This window comes from Aythya ferina (genome assembly GCF_964211825.1).
Source record: "Aythya ferina genome assembly, chromosome: 10".
Lineage (NCBI taxonomy): Eukaryota > Metazoa > Chordata > Aves > Anseriformes > Anatidae > Aythya > Aythya ferina.
Window position 1 is genome coordinate 19,476,595 of NC_140306.1, and position 19,271 is coordinate 19,495,865.

Sequence of the window (19,271 nt, forward strand, 5' to 3'; positions counted from 1 at the left end):
TCAAGAAGACAAAGACTTGCCTCAGAACAAAGAGATGTCTGTGCTATGCCACATGACAGCATTAATATTTCCGGCAACACAAACATACCAGTGTCTTGATGTATCAACATATGACTATTTACTTCTTCCTTTCGTAAGGATCATTATCTGTCAGATTAATAAAAACATTTTCATTTCCAGGTGTGCAACATAGCCATAGCAAAGCCTCTGCTTCCTTTTACAGCTGTGAATACTCAGCACAGTCAATGACTGCACCTGGGAATTTATAGCAGGGACTACCAGGTGAGGTCCCCTGAGTAACTACGCTGGGCAGTGCGGATCTTTCCATTTCTCTAGGGACAAATTAAGACAATACCACCTCAATTTCTCTATTCACTTGCAGTTGTGCTTAATTTTATAGACTTTTCTTGAAAATTGGCAAAAATTAATTCAAAACTGTTCTTCAGCTCTTTCTTTAGGCTACAGGGCAATATGATATGGTTTAGTGGAGGACTTGTTAGTGTTAGGTCAGAGGTTGGACTCGATGATCTTGAGGCCTCTTCCAACCTAGACAATTCTGTGATTCTGTGATTTATTATTTTAGATTAGAAATGTGAGTAATGTTACATTCTACTTCTGCAGTATTCCTAAATAAATTTGGGAGCATTTAGTCCAGGCTGTAAAGTAAGAGCTTAAAATGTATGTAAAGCCCAAGAAAGGCTTTTCTTTTTTCTTTTTTTTTTTTTTCCTCCCCAAGAGCTCCTACTGCCAGAAATGAGCATATGCAGTTCAGAGACATAAATCAACCAAGTTCTCCCAAATGGCTTTTTTGTGCTTCCCCATCAGCTGCCACCTCCTGCAGGCTCACAGACAGGTGGGCTCCAGCCGGGAGCCCCCCAGCCCACGAGACAGAGCCCATGTCCTGGCTGCAGGGGGGTGCACACGGGGTCTAATTAACACCATCTAAACCTTACAGCAGGAAGCTCAGCTTTGTGCTCTGGCCTCTTTAGAGGCATATCACTGAAGACCACATAGCCATGGACTAGCTCATCTGCCGTGGCCAGCCGGTGGGGCTGGGAGCACTGCAGTCCGCTGCCCTAGAAATGAATCGTGTTCGTTCCCTAAAAGGCACAATTGTGTAACTGTTCTTACTTACAGGAAGGCAGGCTCGTGAATCACTAAAATTAATTAGTTCACATATTAACCTCGGACATTCTCCTTTTCTCAGTTAACTCAGGTATGTTCGTAACATGAATTCAACTGGCAGCCAGCTTACTTGTAACTGAGATCCGGAGCAGCAAGGTCGCTGCGTTTTGATACGGTGTGCCCTTGCCTGTGGTTGCAACAAACTGGGCACAGCAAGGAGTACTCAGGGGGCTGCAAACACACCAGCTTTGCACAGAGCTTTCACAAGAAGAAAAACCGGGTTGAAACAGTGATATTTTAGCTCTTCTTGGAAGACAGAAAGCCTGCTTCTCCAGCAGCACGGGGGAGGAGAACCTCTTCGTAGCAATAGCGCTCTCTGGGCTGGCACAGGGGTGGCCATGGGGACCTGTGTCCCCATCCCAAGGGGTGGCTGGGAGCACCCCATGCCCTGGCAGAGCTGCTGGAGCAGGCGGGCACCCGCACATCAGGCTCCCACTGCCAGGAGCAAGGCAGTATTGCTGCTGCTGCTCTGGACTTACTGTGTTTTCTGTAAGTTAAAAAAAAAAAAAAAAAAAAAAAAAAAAAAGGCTGTCTAATGAGCCAGCACAAGAGAGCCTGAGAATTGCTTTCAAATCCATCACTACTTCCCCTACTGCTGAGTTTCCTCTTAATTTAAACCCTGTAGAATAAATCAGACACACTGCTATTAAGGAGGAAAAGGAGCAAGTCCTTGTGTGAGGCAGGAAGAGCATAGTGTGGGCTAGCAGAGAAAGGAAAAGAAGGCATTGCAGATCCAGTAATTTCTGAAAAAAAAAACTCCTAATTAAAAAAATAATACTAAACCCTTTGACTCTCATTTCCAGATTTCTGAGCACTGCAAGAAATTTTCCACTGCTACTTTATGGGTAACATTTAAAAGACCATTCAGACGTCGCAGACAATCATATACCATATATTCCATGTATTATGAGCATTGGGATTGACAACTGACTTCAAAAGTATTACGACGGCAAGCTGAGCAACAGCAACAAAATGATTTTGGAAGACAAATACAAATTTCATATATAACTACAGGGAAGAATCTGGATTTTTTCCCCCCAATCAAAACAATAGCTGAGCTATCATTTCCCAGGAGACAGCAAGGGCCCATTACTAACACAAAGCAGCAGAGGATGAGGCTTTGGGCAAAGCTGCTGCCCTGGCAGCATGAGCTCACACCCACCGGAGGGGTCTCATCTCAGACAGTGCAAACCAAGCTTTTTAAATTCCACAAGGCTGAACCTGACATGAGCCATTTGCCAAAACGTAAACTGTTTCTGAAAGGGCTTAACAGTTGAACTGTTTTCTACTCTGGAGCAGCAAAACCACCTCTGTTTAACTGTGTGACTCATTCGGCATTTATTCTGAACCCAAAAAACATTCACTGGGGTCACAGACACTTACTCCCTATCATACAATCCCCCCCAAGGTGGAAAGTTTTTGTGCTGGACACAAGGATATAAGTCTGAAACAATCTTAAGATACCAAATTTTAAGATGAGGAACAGGATTCTTTGGAATGGCCATACCAAAGAAAGCTTATCCCACTTAGCTGGATATAAGGCATCACTTTGCATAATCCAAATTCAAATGAAATTTATGAAAATCTGGGGGAGTAAAATGAGTTTCCAGATTCACCCACTGAGTCACCAACCATCGTGCTGTCTGCATGGGAGATGTTTGCGACACCATCCAGCTGAACAGGGAGGCTCCCAGGGATGCTGCTACACACAGCGTTGCTCCAGAGCTGAACAAGTGCAACCACAGCCTTGCACTGAGCTGCCCAACAGGCACATGGTTGGTCTGCCTCACTGCTCTAATGGCACCACTTCTACTCTGAGCTTCCTCAAGGTACAAGACGTGAAAAGAAGCTGGAAAATATTTGCAGGGTGATCAGAGAAATATCAGTATTAACCTGTAGATGTCTCCATGCCTCGTCTCCTTTTAAGGCACCCATGGTGCTTGGCTCTTTCCCTCCTCACAGGGATGCAGTCTGGGCTTGGGGGGCTGCACTGTACTCCCATTTACAATAACTGAAAGCTTCTTAAGTCTTCTACATAGCACCTAGGCTTCCAAAATAAACTTCAACCTTCAAAAGCTCATAACAATCACACCAAGCTGGTTCAACTTTTCCAGACGAGCTGAATTTAAACAGAACCAAGCAAGAAGTGAGACAGCTGCTCAGCTTGTCTTATTGCTAAGGAGGAATCTTAAAGTTTACCTTGTTCTTCCATTTTAATAAACTGTGAGGAATAGTCAGCTTAAAAGGATTCAGTGAAGAATTTGTCTGCAGCACAGTCAGAACAAAAGCCACAGCGAGACCAGATACAACAAGCAGCAGCTTTCTCACACCATCGATGTATTAATTTCGCACATACATGCACAATGCAAACTCAGATTCAGTCTGTTATTCACTGCAGTGACATAACTAGAATAACGTCTAGCAGCACGGAAAGTACTGAGCTACACAAGACACAAGAGGAAATTCACTCTTTTAAGCAGATAAGAGATTGCATCCACTGCCACACAGGCTGCAGAGCAGAACGGGTCAAAGCCTCATTCCCAAGTGCAGCCACACCAACCCGTGGTCAGCTACCTTACCCAGCATTCAGAATTTAACATTTTATTATCACAGCTACTTTGGCCTCCTGCGGTTACATATTTACTGAGTGCTTCTGCAGGAATAAGCCACAACAGCATGCATTAATGGTGCATCGCAGGCACAGTATCAGCAGGGGTACAGGCACTGCCCAGTCACACACGCAGCCTGGGTGATTTATGGCTCCGTAATTTAACCTTTCATATAAATAAATGTGCATTAATTGGTTTAGGGTTGCACAATGTATACTTCACTATGAAAGGCAGTCTGTAACAGACAGATAGCAAGTGGTAAGAAGAGGTACAAATTGTGAAAGCTACCTTCTCTTCGTTAATTCTCTTTGCCTTCTAATTCTCCCTGCTGCAAACCAGATGATACCTATGTGATCCATTTTAAGCATCAAAACACTGAAAGCTATTCACTTCTTTTTGGAAGGAAAAATAATTCCCCATTAGTACTTTATATAATTGCTGTTGGTAAATTACATACTGATTCATAGAGACTTGAGTAAAAAGATGTTTTTAGCAGGAAGACACATCGAACTGAATTTCCTACTTGTAACTCATAAGTCTGCTAACCAAGCACCATTCTGTCACATACGCTCTCTGCTTCTCCCCGCTATTCCCAGGCAGAGCTACCAAAGCTCTCTCTTTGTTAACATAAAATTTATCCCTTCATTAAGTTCCTTGGCAGGGAACAATAGCAAAGATTGGAATTAGTAAGTAAATGTGTTAATAAAATCAAAGGGAAGGCTTACGAATTAAATTTCTGGAATGACACCCAAATTAACAGCAGGAACATGTTCTGTTAGTCATCCCCAAGCATCATTTCCTCCAGGTTGTAACATATGGGCTCTGACTAAGTCTTGGTAAGTTACACAAGCATGAGACTGGCTTTCACCTGAGTTACAGAAGATTTCTAAGAAAGATTAACCACTGAAGACAAGTTCCTTCCCTAGTTAGTTGTGAGGGGCTAATAGATTTGGGAATAAACTACATTACCACCCTGTAAAGGAGACAAGATGGAAAAAAATAAAAATAAGATCACAAGATTATTTTTTAATTCTTTTTACATAGAAATACCTAAAAATGCTTGAAGTTGCAGAGTTATACTTACAGATAGCTATTTGATTTTGCGTAACAGGACAAAGTCCTCAATTCAGAACCTATTTTGGTCAGTCGGTGAAGACAGAGACAAGCAGAAGCACTAGGCCAGCAAATGAGGGAAGGACGCACCTCTGTCACGTACACGCTGTGTCAGCTACAGTCCCATCAAGGGCTGCTGTCATCTTTCACCCACAATAGTGATGAAAAGGGAACTGAAGAGGCACTCCCAAGAGAGGAAATCAGGTATCTAAATCAGCAGAATGAACACCTATTCATGCTGATTTCTACATCCATATGCCAAATCTGTAGATTTGCTCATGCACTGCAGCTGCTGTTCTAATCGGACATCACCTTGAGATATGCATCAGCAGTGGGATCCATTGACAGATTTCTCCTACGTTGCTATACATAATTTTACTGTAGATTTATGAACAAAAGCACAATTCTGGTCTGCCCTACTGTCACAAGTTTGAGAGTGGGACACCCAGCATGGAGGGAGCGCACAGCACACACCAGACCCTGTCAGGTGAGGGAGGAGTTTGATTTGTTCCTGCTGTGAATCTGGGACACATTACTTGGTACCTCCATATCACCATTAACTCCTTAAATTCTCTATTATCAGTACTGTCTTTTTCAGGGAAACACCATAATTTTGGAGAAAGTTTCAAAAGTAACTAGTAAAATAATAGGATCTACAAGTAATAGAGCTCACACCTGTACAGGGCAGCTACTGTGGGGACTGCTTAGTGTTATGGAGGGTGACCAGATTCTCACTCCAAGTCAGGGTTGAAGACGATGTATGATCCAAAGGATATTCTGTCATTTATAAAACATGCGAGATGCTGGTTTCAGAATTGTCCTGTGTTTGGCAGAGAGATGCATGGTACCAGATGCCCCAATCTCATTGATGGGTCTCCCCTTTCCCCATCAGTATTTCATATTTCTAGAATCTGATTCTCCAATTTCTTCTACGGAATACAATTTCAAAACCTTCACATGCTAAAGAAAATTTGCCAAAAGAAAGTTTTCCAAGAGCTGATTTTTTATTATTTTTTTTTTTTAAGTTAATCCAAGAACAGCTTATTCAATATTAATTGAAAAATTATGGTAGAAGTATCAATTATTGGCTAGTGAACAAGATATAATATAGAGAACTATAAAATCTGATCTTACCTATCTTCGTAATTTTTTGCACCTTCTTCTGTACAAAGTAGCCACTGATGTCAACAGGAATAATTACGTCTTACCTAACATTTTGATACTGTAATTCAGAAAACTACAGTAATTTCACAGGCCTTTAGAAATGAACAATAATAACTTTTAGAAGAAAACTAACAGCAATTTTTATTTAAAATGAAAACTTCACTCACAGAGTACAATCACTTTTTGCATTTCAGACTTGTTTCATCCACTATCAAAGGAAGTCCCGAAGACAACTGGGAGCACAAGCAGGCTCAGACATAGCATTTTGGTCTGTGAAGGGCTGAAGATGTTACTGAAGCAGTTACACTCATGTACCAGGTTTATGCCTTTCTTATTATTATGATGCCTATGCTGTGAATTTTTAAAGATATTTAGAACCTTTTATTCCCACTCCCCATATATTCAACTCAACAAGTATGTGTCGTTTAAAGAAGTCCTAATGCAGAAAATCCCCTTTCTGCGAACAAACAACAGATGCCATTAGACAACTTGCGAATGAGGAAAAATTTTTACAGCTTCATTACACATCAGCTTTCAGCCAACATTTTTCTTCACTAAGTCACCCTCTGTGAAATTACAGCCTACTATTCGTTAGCTGTATTAGTGAGGTTTCCCAGTGGTAGCTCATTTTCCAAATGCAGAAAAATCAGTCCTTGCCCAAAAGGACGCTCACAATTCAGTGAGCAGGACCTGCAGAAAAGGCTGTAGGAAATTACACTTATTTGCCTGAGTTCTTGCTGGAAATTTACAGAAAATCTGGAGCCAAATTTGAATTGTTATGGCTACATCCGGCACTATAAAAAAGCCTGAGCTTTCTTTCCCACTGGATGCAGGTACAGCTTGCAACTTTTTAAATTGCTTAAGAGAAGAGGCAGAGTAACAATGAAATTCACCTCTGAACGTCAGAACTTAGAAAACTTGTCCTGCAAGGTGCAGGAGGAAGGTGAATCAGCATCTCAAATCAAAGCTGTATGCAAGGGTCATGAAAATACATAAGAGACCCAACACCTTGGGCAGAGGCTGCTTTACAGATCAAAACCCTGAAACCCAACTATGCTATGATAACCTTTGGTTAAAAAGAAAGAAGTTCATGTCACAAGCAATTGAATCAAACGCAGGTAGCACCCCATTAACTCTCTTAATTACCAGTGCTTCACAGGTCCCACATAAGCCTATAAATCTAGATGAAATACCAGAAACAGTCCAGGCATGCCTCACAAAATGACTATTTCAAATGAAACTGAAATAAATGTATGAAGAAAACAGACAAAACCTGTTACATCAGATCACCAAAGTACAGCTTCTGCTTCTCAATGAACACAGAAATAATAATAAGAAGAAAACAAAAAACACCACAGGAAAAAGAAAATTTTGTCTGTGTCATAAGAGTTGATATTTTCTGGAATTCACTTCTGAACTAGTGTTCATTAAAGTTTACACAACAGTTCATGCTGCTTTTAAAAAGCCTTTTGCATCACTTACTTCATGTCATCCATAAACACAGTATTTGGACACATAAAATGTCCAGTGCTATGAGAAAGCATCCCAAAGAGCTGAAGCTAAATTCCCATGTTATTCTGTTCTTGTGTCCCACCTGCAGTGGGCAGGGTACAGAAATCACCATCCTGACTTCTGCTTTCATTTCTAAGAGTTTTAAAGAGCACCTGCTGCAGGCTGGATACCCAGGAAGATCACGCAAATACCTAAAGGTACAAGGGCTGATGTCCGGATAATTTAATAGCTGTGGTTTTGAAGTACCCTTGTGCCAGTGCCAGTGGTTGCAGCCGTCCTGGCCTGGGCTGCCACAGCAGGAAAAGAAAGAGAAGTCTGGCAGCTGCTGCTGCCCCCTAACCTTCTGCAGGTGACTGAAAGTGTGTGAAAGGGAAGAGCGAGGAGATGCCACCACCCTCGGAAGGCTGGTGTCTCCCTCCCAAGCCTGGTGAGAGGAAGAGAAGCTGGGCAGCTCATGGCAGATGAACATCATCTACAGACCAGGACAGCAGCAGGACAGCCACTTGCAAGCATACAGAAGCCACTGATGTTTTTTCTTTAAGCTTCTCTCCTTCAAGACAATTCTCTAATTAGCTTATTTTATGGGTACAAAACCCCCATCGCTTTATCTTTACTGCACACAACTCCGTGCTTTACTGTTCTCTGAGGCCAGCTCCCTCCCTGAAAGATGAGGCGCCACTTCTGGCACACGAGAGGCCCGGCCTGAGCAGCACCGCTGCTCCCAGCCTTCCAACATGAAGCAAAAATGCTATTTATCCCAAGTTAATATTCAGCATGTAAATGGTAATGCTCATTTGACCAATTAGCTTTACCAGCAAAATTAACCAGCACAAAAAAAAATAGCAGAATAAGGCAAGTTTTATTTAGACTTGCCCTAGCAAATTTAATTTGACTGCTTCTTGTGTTGCATGCAGTCCTGCCTTTCCAACAGCAAATTTCATTTTCCTTTCAATTTCATCCCATTATTGCTACCATTTCCCATCTTGCTATAACCTATCAATTTGGTCCTTTAGTTTGTAAAGCACATTGATAAAGTGAGATGTCGTTACCCGTGAATTAATTATAACCCCCAATAACCCTAGGTGAAGAACAGGACGCTCATTTACAGCCACAAGCATTCAGAAAGAACAGAGCTGTTCCCTCAATAACGCAAATGCAGCAGCTGCCTAGCACAGACCTTCCAGTGTCAGAGGTGCTTTGAATAGTAACATTAACTTTTGTCAAGTGGTTTCACATGTACATCTGATACAAACACAAATGTTTGCATGGGTTTAAAGTCTCGTCAAAATAAGTTGTGATTTAAATTTTCTTTGCAGTAGTAGCAAAGGTAGAAACAAATGTTTAATTGGTTCTAACCTATTGACACCTGAGGATGGGAAGAACACATGACATTTGCATACTGACTTGTATATTTTCACTACTTATTAGTTTTTATTGTTCACAAATACACCAATCTAGAAAAGTCATTTAAGATAAACCATTACCTTCAGAATTTACATCTAACCACAAATGCAGTAACAGGAAATACACTACATGTATCATGTTTAGGATGGAGTATATTATTAAAGTCAGAACATGCATTTTCTCCTTCCAAATTAAGCCTTTGAACTGTGCTAGATTCATTAGTCACAGGCTTAGGCCATCTTATCCATCTTAGAAGGCATCGACCAAAGAAGCCTTCAGGCTTGGTCTTTAATTGCAGACCAAATATATTTATTTTAGGAAACCAACTCAAAAATTTTCAAATTAGCAGAAAAAGAGAAAACACCTCAAAACCCCCCACCAAAAGCAGACAGCAGGGCTGAAAACCATTTAACATGTGGCTGGAGAAGCATTTGTAGAGTTCTTCAAACCTTTATCCCTACACAGTGATGAATACACCTTAAATTCTTCTCAGAAAAGCCTTCTCCCATTACATAAACGCAGTTGAGAGCCATTTCTCGTTAGTTGCCATCTACCCAGTACAATGGGATACTTGAAGACTTCAAGACCCAGCAGCAGAGCAGGCTGCACCAGCATGGAGCAGAGGGGCCACCGGAGGCCCTGGGGCTCCTCCCCAGAGCTGACCAGGCCGCTCAAGGCCTTCTCCTCACACAGCTGGAGGCAGGAGGTGACCCCACGTCCCCATGTTGGGGCTGGGAGCAGCCTGGCTGTGCCCAGACACAGGAAGGGTTTTGTCCCACCGAGGATGGCACTAAATGGCAGCAGTAACAGGGCTGCACCAGCCACAGCATCCAGGCCAACCTCTGCTGCCTGCGCTCTGGGAAGCCTGCTTCATCCACACCTAACACCAGTTAGCTTTGTGTCTCTTCCATTATATGCAGGAAAAAAAAAATAACCCAAAGGCAATCTTAGAGCTTCTGTCTCCTTCATCACCCTCTAATAAGTGCAGCCTTTGTTTACCTGCATGTATATCCTGTTCTCCCAGAGAACATGAGAGGTGGACAAGACACGAGGGCTGCATAGGCAAGTTTAAGTTAAGCATTTCAAAACTTCTCATGTATTTGTTTTTATGAAAAGACTAGGAATGAACAAGCACACATTCTATCACATGCTGAATTTAGTTATATTGTCTAGCCATTTTACATTGCTTTCCCTCAAAGTGACAGTTCTCTCTGCACCCCTTAATTAATACTCTAATAAGGGTTTCATGCATTCTGGAGAAACTTCTTTATTCTTGACCCACTCTTCAGCCCGCTAACTCATCCACACCCAGGCACCTCACCCCTCTGTGCACAGGTTTCTCACCTATGTGATACAAAGCTGACAAGGAGCTCCTCAGTACACCCTGCAGATCTGTGGATACACAGCACCATGACCTGCAGTATAGGCAGCTCATCTTTCTCACACCTTGCTTTTTTCCTTGGGGTGCCCAAGGAAGCACCACAGCACACTGCGTACCAGCTGCTTGCTGCCACTGGAAACATATCTATGGGACGGATATAATGCAGGGTTGAAGGGAAAAGCCAACATACAATCTTTTGTGTTGAAATAATACAGAGACTGGAAACAAGCTTTCCCTGTAGCATAACTGCAAGACTTGGAAAATAAAGACAGGGAACTTTCACCACAACAAAAGCACTTTGCAGACTGGGGTATCCCTGCTCCTGAATGTTCACACAATAATTTATCTGGAGTTTGGAAACATCTTGAGAGAAGTTTTAAACGCTAAAGAGAAAGCTGTCACATTTCTTGCATTCCTAACACCATTTGACAACCTGTTAGAAAACACTCAAAGGCAAATACTGCACCCCCGACCGGGATATATTAATCAAAGTCTCCCACAATGGTTAAGAACTAAGCTGAGAGAATCATATTTGTAACTTTTTTTTTTTTTTTACAGACCCTTCTGCAAAGCTTGACATTCTGTAGCCTTGCCCAAAAGAATAATACTAGCCTGTCAGCTAAAACATAGTCACAGCTAAAAATATAACTTCCCTTCCCTTCAACAGCAAAGCATGAAAAGGGTAACATCAACACAGTTTTATAAGAAACAGCTCCTGGCTACTTTCCAATGAGATTATATGTTTGGGTTAATAAAGATAATAGCGTTGACATAATGAACCCACATTTCTATAAAGCATTTGTTTCATATTAAGGAAAAAAAAGAATGATACAGAAAAGAAAATATCCATTTAGAAAAGTTGTTTAAAAATTAAGTAATCAGTCATACAATTTAAGTTATACATATAAAAATTGCACATCCTTGATGATAATCAAGAGGTTCTGCAGGGCTTTGCTCTTATTCTAATGAAGTGATTTGCATTTTTACAACAAACCACAAAAAAAGCACAGTCACTAATAAATTTTACACCTTAAAAGAATTAGGGGAGTGTTGAAGCATAAAGATGAGAGGCCACAAAGAGATCCAGGTGCTTGCGTAAGCTGAGCACAAGCACTCTGACAGCGCTTCACCCACACGGGGTTGTGTAAGTCAGGCCGGAGGCAGCCGCGGGCTGACAGCCAGACTTGTCAAGCCATGGAGGCAGAGACACGAGAGGCACTGCCAGCCAGCTCTCCCTGCGGGGCAGCCGAAACGAGAGGCCCAAGGGGGAGCAGGAAACAACAATCTTTTGTGCTGCAAAAATGCATTTCCCACTGCAGAGCACGCTTTTCAGTATGCACCTTAAAACAGGTTAAGGATGGGCAATGAACATCACCAAAGAGCTGGGGCATCCTGGCCGTGACTCAAGGAGCTCAATCTACACATCTCAGACAGGGAAAGGGATTATTTGATGACAGTCTGTAAGTACTTCAAAGCCGAACAAAGAATGTCAAAACAAAGTTCATCATGGGAAAACTCTTTTTGTCAAACGCATAACTATTCTGCAAGCTGCAGTTCAACAGATTCCCATCAGCAATAAAACACTTTCTCTTTTCCTTAAAGCACAACGAAGCACTGGGAGGTAGCCAGCAGCCTCCATTGCTGCTGCCCATAACCTCAAGGCTGCGTGTTTTCCTAACCAACACGCTTCACTTCAGTCAGCAGGCCTGGCCGTGAATCAGAGATTCCTCCAAGGAACTCCTATGAGCAAAAGTACTCAGGAGATCCGATGGGATGATCACAGTGCTACTTTCCAACCTGAAATCTGTGGAACTATGCTATAAGCAGCGTGCTCTTGGCCAAGGTCCTGGAATACTAATTTGAATGCTAGTTATCAAGTGCAATCAAGAGTGTTCAAATCTTGGCTAGACAGGACCAAAAAAAAAGCATGAAGTCAGCAGCACCAAGTCTAAACAAATTTGAACTGTGCTAAATGATAGGAGATCCTGCAGCCAATCATGGCAATAGCTTGAAAACTGGATAAGCAAAAGAATCCAAAACATAAAAAAAAAAAAAAAAAAAATCAAAGATTTTTTCAGATGTATCCTGCACTAGCATATTTAGAACTGGTAGGCATAGACAGGTTTCTTTACAAGTGTACTCAGATCCCTTGATGGCAGCTGTTTAGTTAGCTAAAATTGTAAGACTACATACGTATGGATTTTAGAATGGGATGCAAAGAATGTTTCACATATTGGATTTAACAAATGGCATCAGACATTCAGAGACTCTGCAGAAAGCAGTATCAGTCAGAAACTGAGGACAACATTTTACAAAATACTTGAAGAGTACATACAGCATGCACACTTCAAATACTTTTAATGAGAAAAATGAAGCTATGGAAAGGAATGGCTTGGCAGTTTGCACTTCCAACTCAGGTTTCATGAGCATGGCAAAGAGAAGATATTGTCAATATAGAAACATTGTCTGTCAAAATAAAGAGCTTAAATATATTTAATTACATATTATTTCCTATGTTGCTAAAACCCAATACTGAACAAAACTAGAAAGTCAAAATATCCAAACCAATCAATATGCATTCAATGATACATATATATAACACAACACGTAAGATGCTTGATCACACTATGAAATATTGGTATTTAGCAGGATATTTTTTCTCATAAAAAGAGATTTAGACCCCAAGTGATTGCATAGTAGTTGCTAAAGTTAACTATTGGTGCATCACACAGCATGCTTCTATTGACTTCTTATATCAAGATAGCAGTGCTACCTGCCTTAGAGATTAGTTTGTTTCAAATACATCAAAAAGCTACATTTGAAGAAAACAACAACAACAACAAAATAACCCTAAGCAGCCTGGAGGTGAGCTCCCTGGATTCTCATCTTAATCTGAATTATAATAAGAACAACACAAAATCTTTTTTCCTTTATTCTCTCTCCTTTCCCCCCTTCCCCAAAATGCTCTGCAAACAGGAAAGAAAAAATCCAAGCAACTCTATGAAGTCCCTTACAAAGGAAATATATAAAGATGCCATTATCCTTGGCTATCTGGCACACTCCACAGTGCCGTGTACTTATGCAAAGCAAACAGAACTCCTTTCAGTTTAGCCAGTGTTTGATTTCAAATGCACTAACAAGGTGCTACAGAACTGACACCCCCCTGCTCTGAGAACTAACCCAATGGAAGCGCTTGCTCTCCTCTATTAATTTCAGTAAATAAAGAGATTAAAATCTTATAACGAAACAACCGAAGAAAAAAAAAAAGACAATATTACATTAATTTGAATAACACCACCTGGATTGACTTTTTCTTTTTAATTAAGACAACATTACTCCCTCCAAAGACAGATCTCTCTACTCAGTACAAGTTAATCTCCTATAAAAATAAAGAACAGTAACAAAGCCTACTAGCAGTTAGGATAAATTGTTAGGATAAATTACCTGGTAACTCTGCCTAGTTTTCATGCAGTTTTCAAATGCATTATACATATTCTTTAAACTTTCTAAAATTCAACTATTTCATCTCTCCTTAGAGATTTTCCTATTAATAAAGACCAATCAATATGCCCTTTTAAGACTATAAATGCTGTTTTCTCTGAAGTCCCTGTGGCTTGCACAGCATGAAAGCTTTTTCCTAGTATGAAACAACAGCTTAATTACTAGTGATGGAGAACCAGAAATTCAAGTAAGACTTTTTTTGATTACCAGTGGTAATGAACGCTCACTGTAAAGAATGCAAATCCTGTAAATGTGCTTCCCACAGTCACCAGGATTAGTGACAGGTGAGTACATAGAAGGGCTTTATCGGTCAACAAGTTATTTTTCAGTCATGGGGAAAATGGTACTCGGAGAGAAATGAAAGCACAGATGTCTGCAGAATAGACAGAAAAGAACAAAGACAGAAAAATGCAGCATTTAACCACACATCAGAGGATGTATCAGCAACTGCCCTGGCACGACGACGTGTCATGGGATATAGCCTCACAGGAGATTTCAAGACTTACTGAAATTAAAAGCAAAACTAACACCTTCAAATTATTCTTTGCCTTCTATTTCTGTGTCAATCAGATCATGGCTCTATGCGGCACCACCTGTATAACAGCTGCTCAGCTCCGGCTGCCCCAGCGCTCAGCATCACCCCGCCAGTGCAGCATCACACCGCAGGGCTTGGCCACGAGGCTGCCACGCTCCCATGCAAGTGCAGCTCATGAATGGTTATGGATGCAATCACATGAGGGTGAAGTCTAACAATGGTAGATCATCACTAACAATCACTCTTAAAAGTTTCCTCAGGAAAACACAGAAACTGGTAGGTAGATGGTTTGTGTAAAATACTTGTGCTTAGGATTTCTGAACTGAAACCGCCTCTCCCCTGTAAAACAGCACTAACAATAGGTTTTAGAGCCTCTGCATGGGCATTCATGATTTCCAGTTTTAGTATCTTCATCCTTTTAAATGAGGTATTAAAAATCCAGACTTATGTTTGAATTGATTTTTATAGCTTATCTCTTTATGCATTTTCTATAGACATTTCAGGAAAAGCTGGACTCATGCAAGGCACAAAAAGACTGCAACAGGAAAACTGAATTTAGGTCCATAGGTCTAATTAATGTAATCAGTAGGGTGATCAGGAAGGTCTTGTCACCGTTCTTGCCCCCCAGCTGACCAGTTTCAGTCTGGCACAGACCTGCTGTCAGCAGCCCACGTGCCTGTCACTCAGGGTACCCCTCTGCCAGGTCCTTCACCCGCAGGTGGCCCAGCAGAACACCTGCAAGGTGCAGGACATGCCAAAGAGCAAGAGGACACACCTGCGCTTTAACCACCCAAGCTAATCAAATTTGGGTTCTGTTTTTAGGTTCTCCCCTCTGAATTATGCTACAGGCACGGATCATTTATTGCAAACTTGCTAGAAAGAGGCAGCTCTGCCTGAGGAGAGGAATTCATTGCACAGCATCCCCAGTGCAAAATGACCCAGAGCAACCATGCCACCTATCTGCTTTGGGGAAGGGGGCAAATCATCTTCCCTAAACCCTCCCAAAATATCCTTTTCATCATACCCCACCTTTTCTCAGTGGTTCCGCTCCTTACTCTTCCGTCACTGCCAACCTGGTGCCAAAGAGGGCAAATGCTGAGCTAGCTGCCAGCCTGCACAGCTCCTCCTCTGGCTAGTGGCAAGTGGTCAGGCAGAAATACCCCCAGCTCACCAAAACAGTTACCACGCACTGCTTTTCCACCATCATACAGTAAACATCCTAAAACAAAGTTAAAATAAGAGGAGGGTGAGAGGATGGAGGACAGAGAGTCCATTTTCCAGCTCCACAAATTAGAAGTCAACTCTCTGCTAACACCCACCCGGCCATCATATTATCTCTGTCTGCTGCTCTCCCTGCAGTCTGGATTAGTGGTTTTGCCTGCACTTGGAATTCTGGAAATGTATTAGGTATTGAGTCGTGCCTCCTTCGATAAATCAGTCTCACTTAAACCGAATCATTTCCCTTGGGCGCTGCTTCCTTTTAAATCAGTCACCGAGATGAATAATTGCATAGTAAATTCAGGTAAGATACCATGATAAATAGCACAAACAAGCCATGAAAATACCGTGAAGGCTTATATAAGAGGGCAGGGCTGTCTTTAAAACTCGTCGTTATATTGAAGTGCAAGGCCACGCACTTATTCACAATTGACCGTACCCAAGCCCAAAGCATATGCTGCAGTTTAAGCCCAAACAGCTCAAATCTGAAACAGCAGTGTGCCTATTTATTTTCAGCTCACGCTAATATGCATGCTAGGGTGAAAGTTACAATGGAAAGTTCAGGAAGACATTACAGGAATCATGAAAAAAAATACTAAAAAAATCACTGTGCAACTGAATGTTTACTTTGTTTATATTCGAATGCAAGCAGATCTCTGTCGCTGAAAGCTGTAAAGTATTTTTGAACCTTTATGCTAGTTTCTAAATGAAGCTTTGTTGTAAATCCCAGGCAGTGCATTAGTGCTCATTTCTCAGCCACTCAAGTACCACAAAGTGTTTTAAAGATGCTAATTGTGCCAGATAGATTACAATTTGCCAGGACAAGTCAGATGCAGTGGAAACACAGAGGTGTTTCAGAAGTCACAGCAGGCCCGAACTAATTCGGGCTGTCCTTTCACACAAGATACCGTACAGGACTATGCACAGACACACAGTGCAGCTGGCCAGAGCCCTCCTAGTAAGCCTGGTCATCCAGGACACGTTGGATTTACTGTGCCCATACAGACTGGCACACACGCACCCGAGGTTGGTCTGAACGCAGCCTGGCCACCTGCCTCAGCTCTCCGGACACCGCGCAGCCGAGCCCTCTGCCTGAGCAGACAAAGCGTACAGACACAAGAAGGGGCACACCCAAGGAAATTCAGGCACTCGACAGCACTACTAGTCTGCAGGAAAGAGTACAGGAGCTCTTTTTTCTTCCTTCTGGTGGCAACCATAAGTCAAAGCTCTCAATCCTATAAATCATTATCCTGTTAGTATGCCAAGCAGTACCAGATTGGACATACGCTTATCTGATTTGTTTAACACCATCTGCCTTTATGTGCGAAAGAACAGTTCCAGTCACAGAGATGCTGAATTGCTCTCCAGAACAGCACTAGTGGAAGTGATTCATGCCTTTATTAAATAATACTATGCATGTCCTGTTAACAGAGGCACAAAGACCCATTTTTGATTAAGAAAACACTGTCAAGGTCCATTGGTTTAATTTTATCCTGAAATGGAAGCATATGGAAAATTATCCCATAGGGATTGGTGGTATTTTCCCAAACAGATGTTCTTGCCACAGGACACGTTTGGAAGGAAAGCAGGTGTGATTTATGAGATGGCCCACAAACATAACCCTTTGCCATAACAGGAACACCATTTCCATTGAATTCCTGAACGGTGTCAAGCCTTTGCAAGAAAGAAGAATGATCATACAACTTGGACCAAAAGACTGGAAGGGAGGACACAGAATGAGTGTGCATTGGCTATTCTCACAGAACGAATTCTGTGAATTAAAGTAACACCTAGTCAAACAGCAGTAATCTTTCTCATAAAGTGGTATTATTTTTTTAAAAAGAAAAAGATACTTTGCCATAAAGATATCCACGTAACCAATTAAGAGCTGACTTGCCACAAATCAAATTCCTGTCTCAGGTTATTATCCTGTCTACTGCCTCTCTCAACCAATCTTAAGTTAATAACCAGTGATTTCTTCTGGTCTATTTACTGGGTTGCTTCACGACATATGCACCCCGGCTGTAACAGACCTACTCACGGAGACAAGGCTCTGTGGAAAACCCAGCATTAACTTCAGTGTTCTAGCATCAGCCAAAACAACACGTTAATGCTTCACTTCTCTTGACATCAAGCATGCATTTTTTTCCACCACTACCAAAATTCATTGAGTATATCCTGAAAGTACAGACACCAGCTGTGCATTTTCAGGTTACACTGAGCAGACTCCAGCAGGCCACCCTCAGAAAGGCTGGGGCCTTACAAACAGCGACCTTGGCAAGGGCTCCCCAGCAACACGGCAAGAAGCTATTGAGATGATGCTCATTTATTCTGCAGGCTTGCCATAAGATGCAGAGTTATTCTTTCATAGTTAGACAGAAAACCTTTTTTCCCCAGTCCTGTAAATTAAATACAAGTAGTCTACTTAAAACAAAACCCAGGAAGACAGCAAAGAAGACCCTACCAGCACTTGCACAAAACCAGTGGCAGCACAACGCTGCTGCCAGCTCCCTGCTCTGAGAGCAGCCGCTCAGAGGTTTCGGGGGCTCAGCAGCTGAGGAACTCCCATCACCACTGCAGGCTGCCGAAGTCCGACAGGCTGCTTGCACGTAACACTGCCTTGCTTAAAGATTGAGTTGACACGCTCTGTGCTGGATAAGCAGCCATCTGATTGCATCAATTTCTCCAAGTTCTCAAGTTCAAGGTTCGCTGGCATCATTTGGGTTAGTTTTCTGACTCTGAGCCTCCAGCTACTGCCAAAAATAACACCAAAATCAAATTTATAAGCAAAAATGTAAATGCATAAGCTGAGAGGCATCATGGTTCACAAACAGAATGAGAGCTTTCCTTTGCTTATTTTTTTTTTTTAATAGGAAGCACTGACAGGAAAACAAAAACCTCCACATTTTTACAGGTACATTCAAAACACATTGATTCACGCAGCTACAAACCTGACCTAACTACAGTGTTAAAAACAGACCTTTAAAAAGCTCAGCAATTGATCAGCTACATAAGCAGGTACAAAAAAAAAAAGGGGGGGAAGGATTTCAAGTTAAAATCTCATTTCCATGTTCCACTATCTAAATCTTCTACTTCATGCTAGCATGCTGTAGATGTCGGATGACACCTGAAAACTTTGACAATAAGGTTTCTTTCAGAAAAAGATACATGCAATAACTCAGGCTGTTAACAGGAAAAGTTGCTTCTGGAGACATCGTCCACAGGAACTTCTGAGGTCAGTTGCAGGACATGTCATATCATCTTGTTCAAAAATTCGGCAACATTGATCTTAAAACAATCAAAATTCTTGTCATGCCTTTCCTAAAGCAAAACTGGGCTAAAACACTGTTCCCCCTCTGTGTTTAGTTTATTCAGATGTTTAGCCAGTTCAGATACACTGCTTCCTGAGCCTATTTCATCATTTAGTCTTCCTTCTATTGAGTCTTTCTCCCTTTTTCTCCAGAGCTACTGCAGCCCCCTTGGTTTTCAGCTTGCCAGGCTGAGGTCTATCCTCCTGTAATAAGCAGGGTGTTCCTCCTCCAGTAGCTCTTCGCCACACATTTGTCCTTCCTGAAGACACTGACCACAACCACAATGGTCACTGCACCCAGACAAGTCTCTGCTTCTCTTGGGTGCTTTATTGCTCTGG

At 41.9% G+C, this 19,271-nt stretch overlaps 1 protein-coding gene across 12 annotated transcripts in view; it reads right to left on the reverse strand.

Moving 5' to 3' along the window:
• WNK2 (WNK lysine deficient protein kinase 2) overlaps positions 1 to 19,271 on the reverse strand; it is a 117,478-nt gene that overhangs the window by 76,526 nt on the left and 21,681 nt on the right. The gene's annotated exons all lie outside the window — the stretch shown is intronic.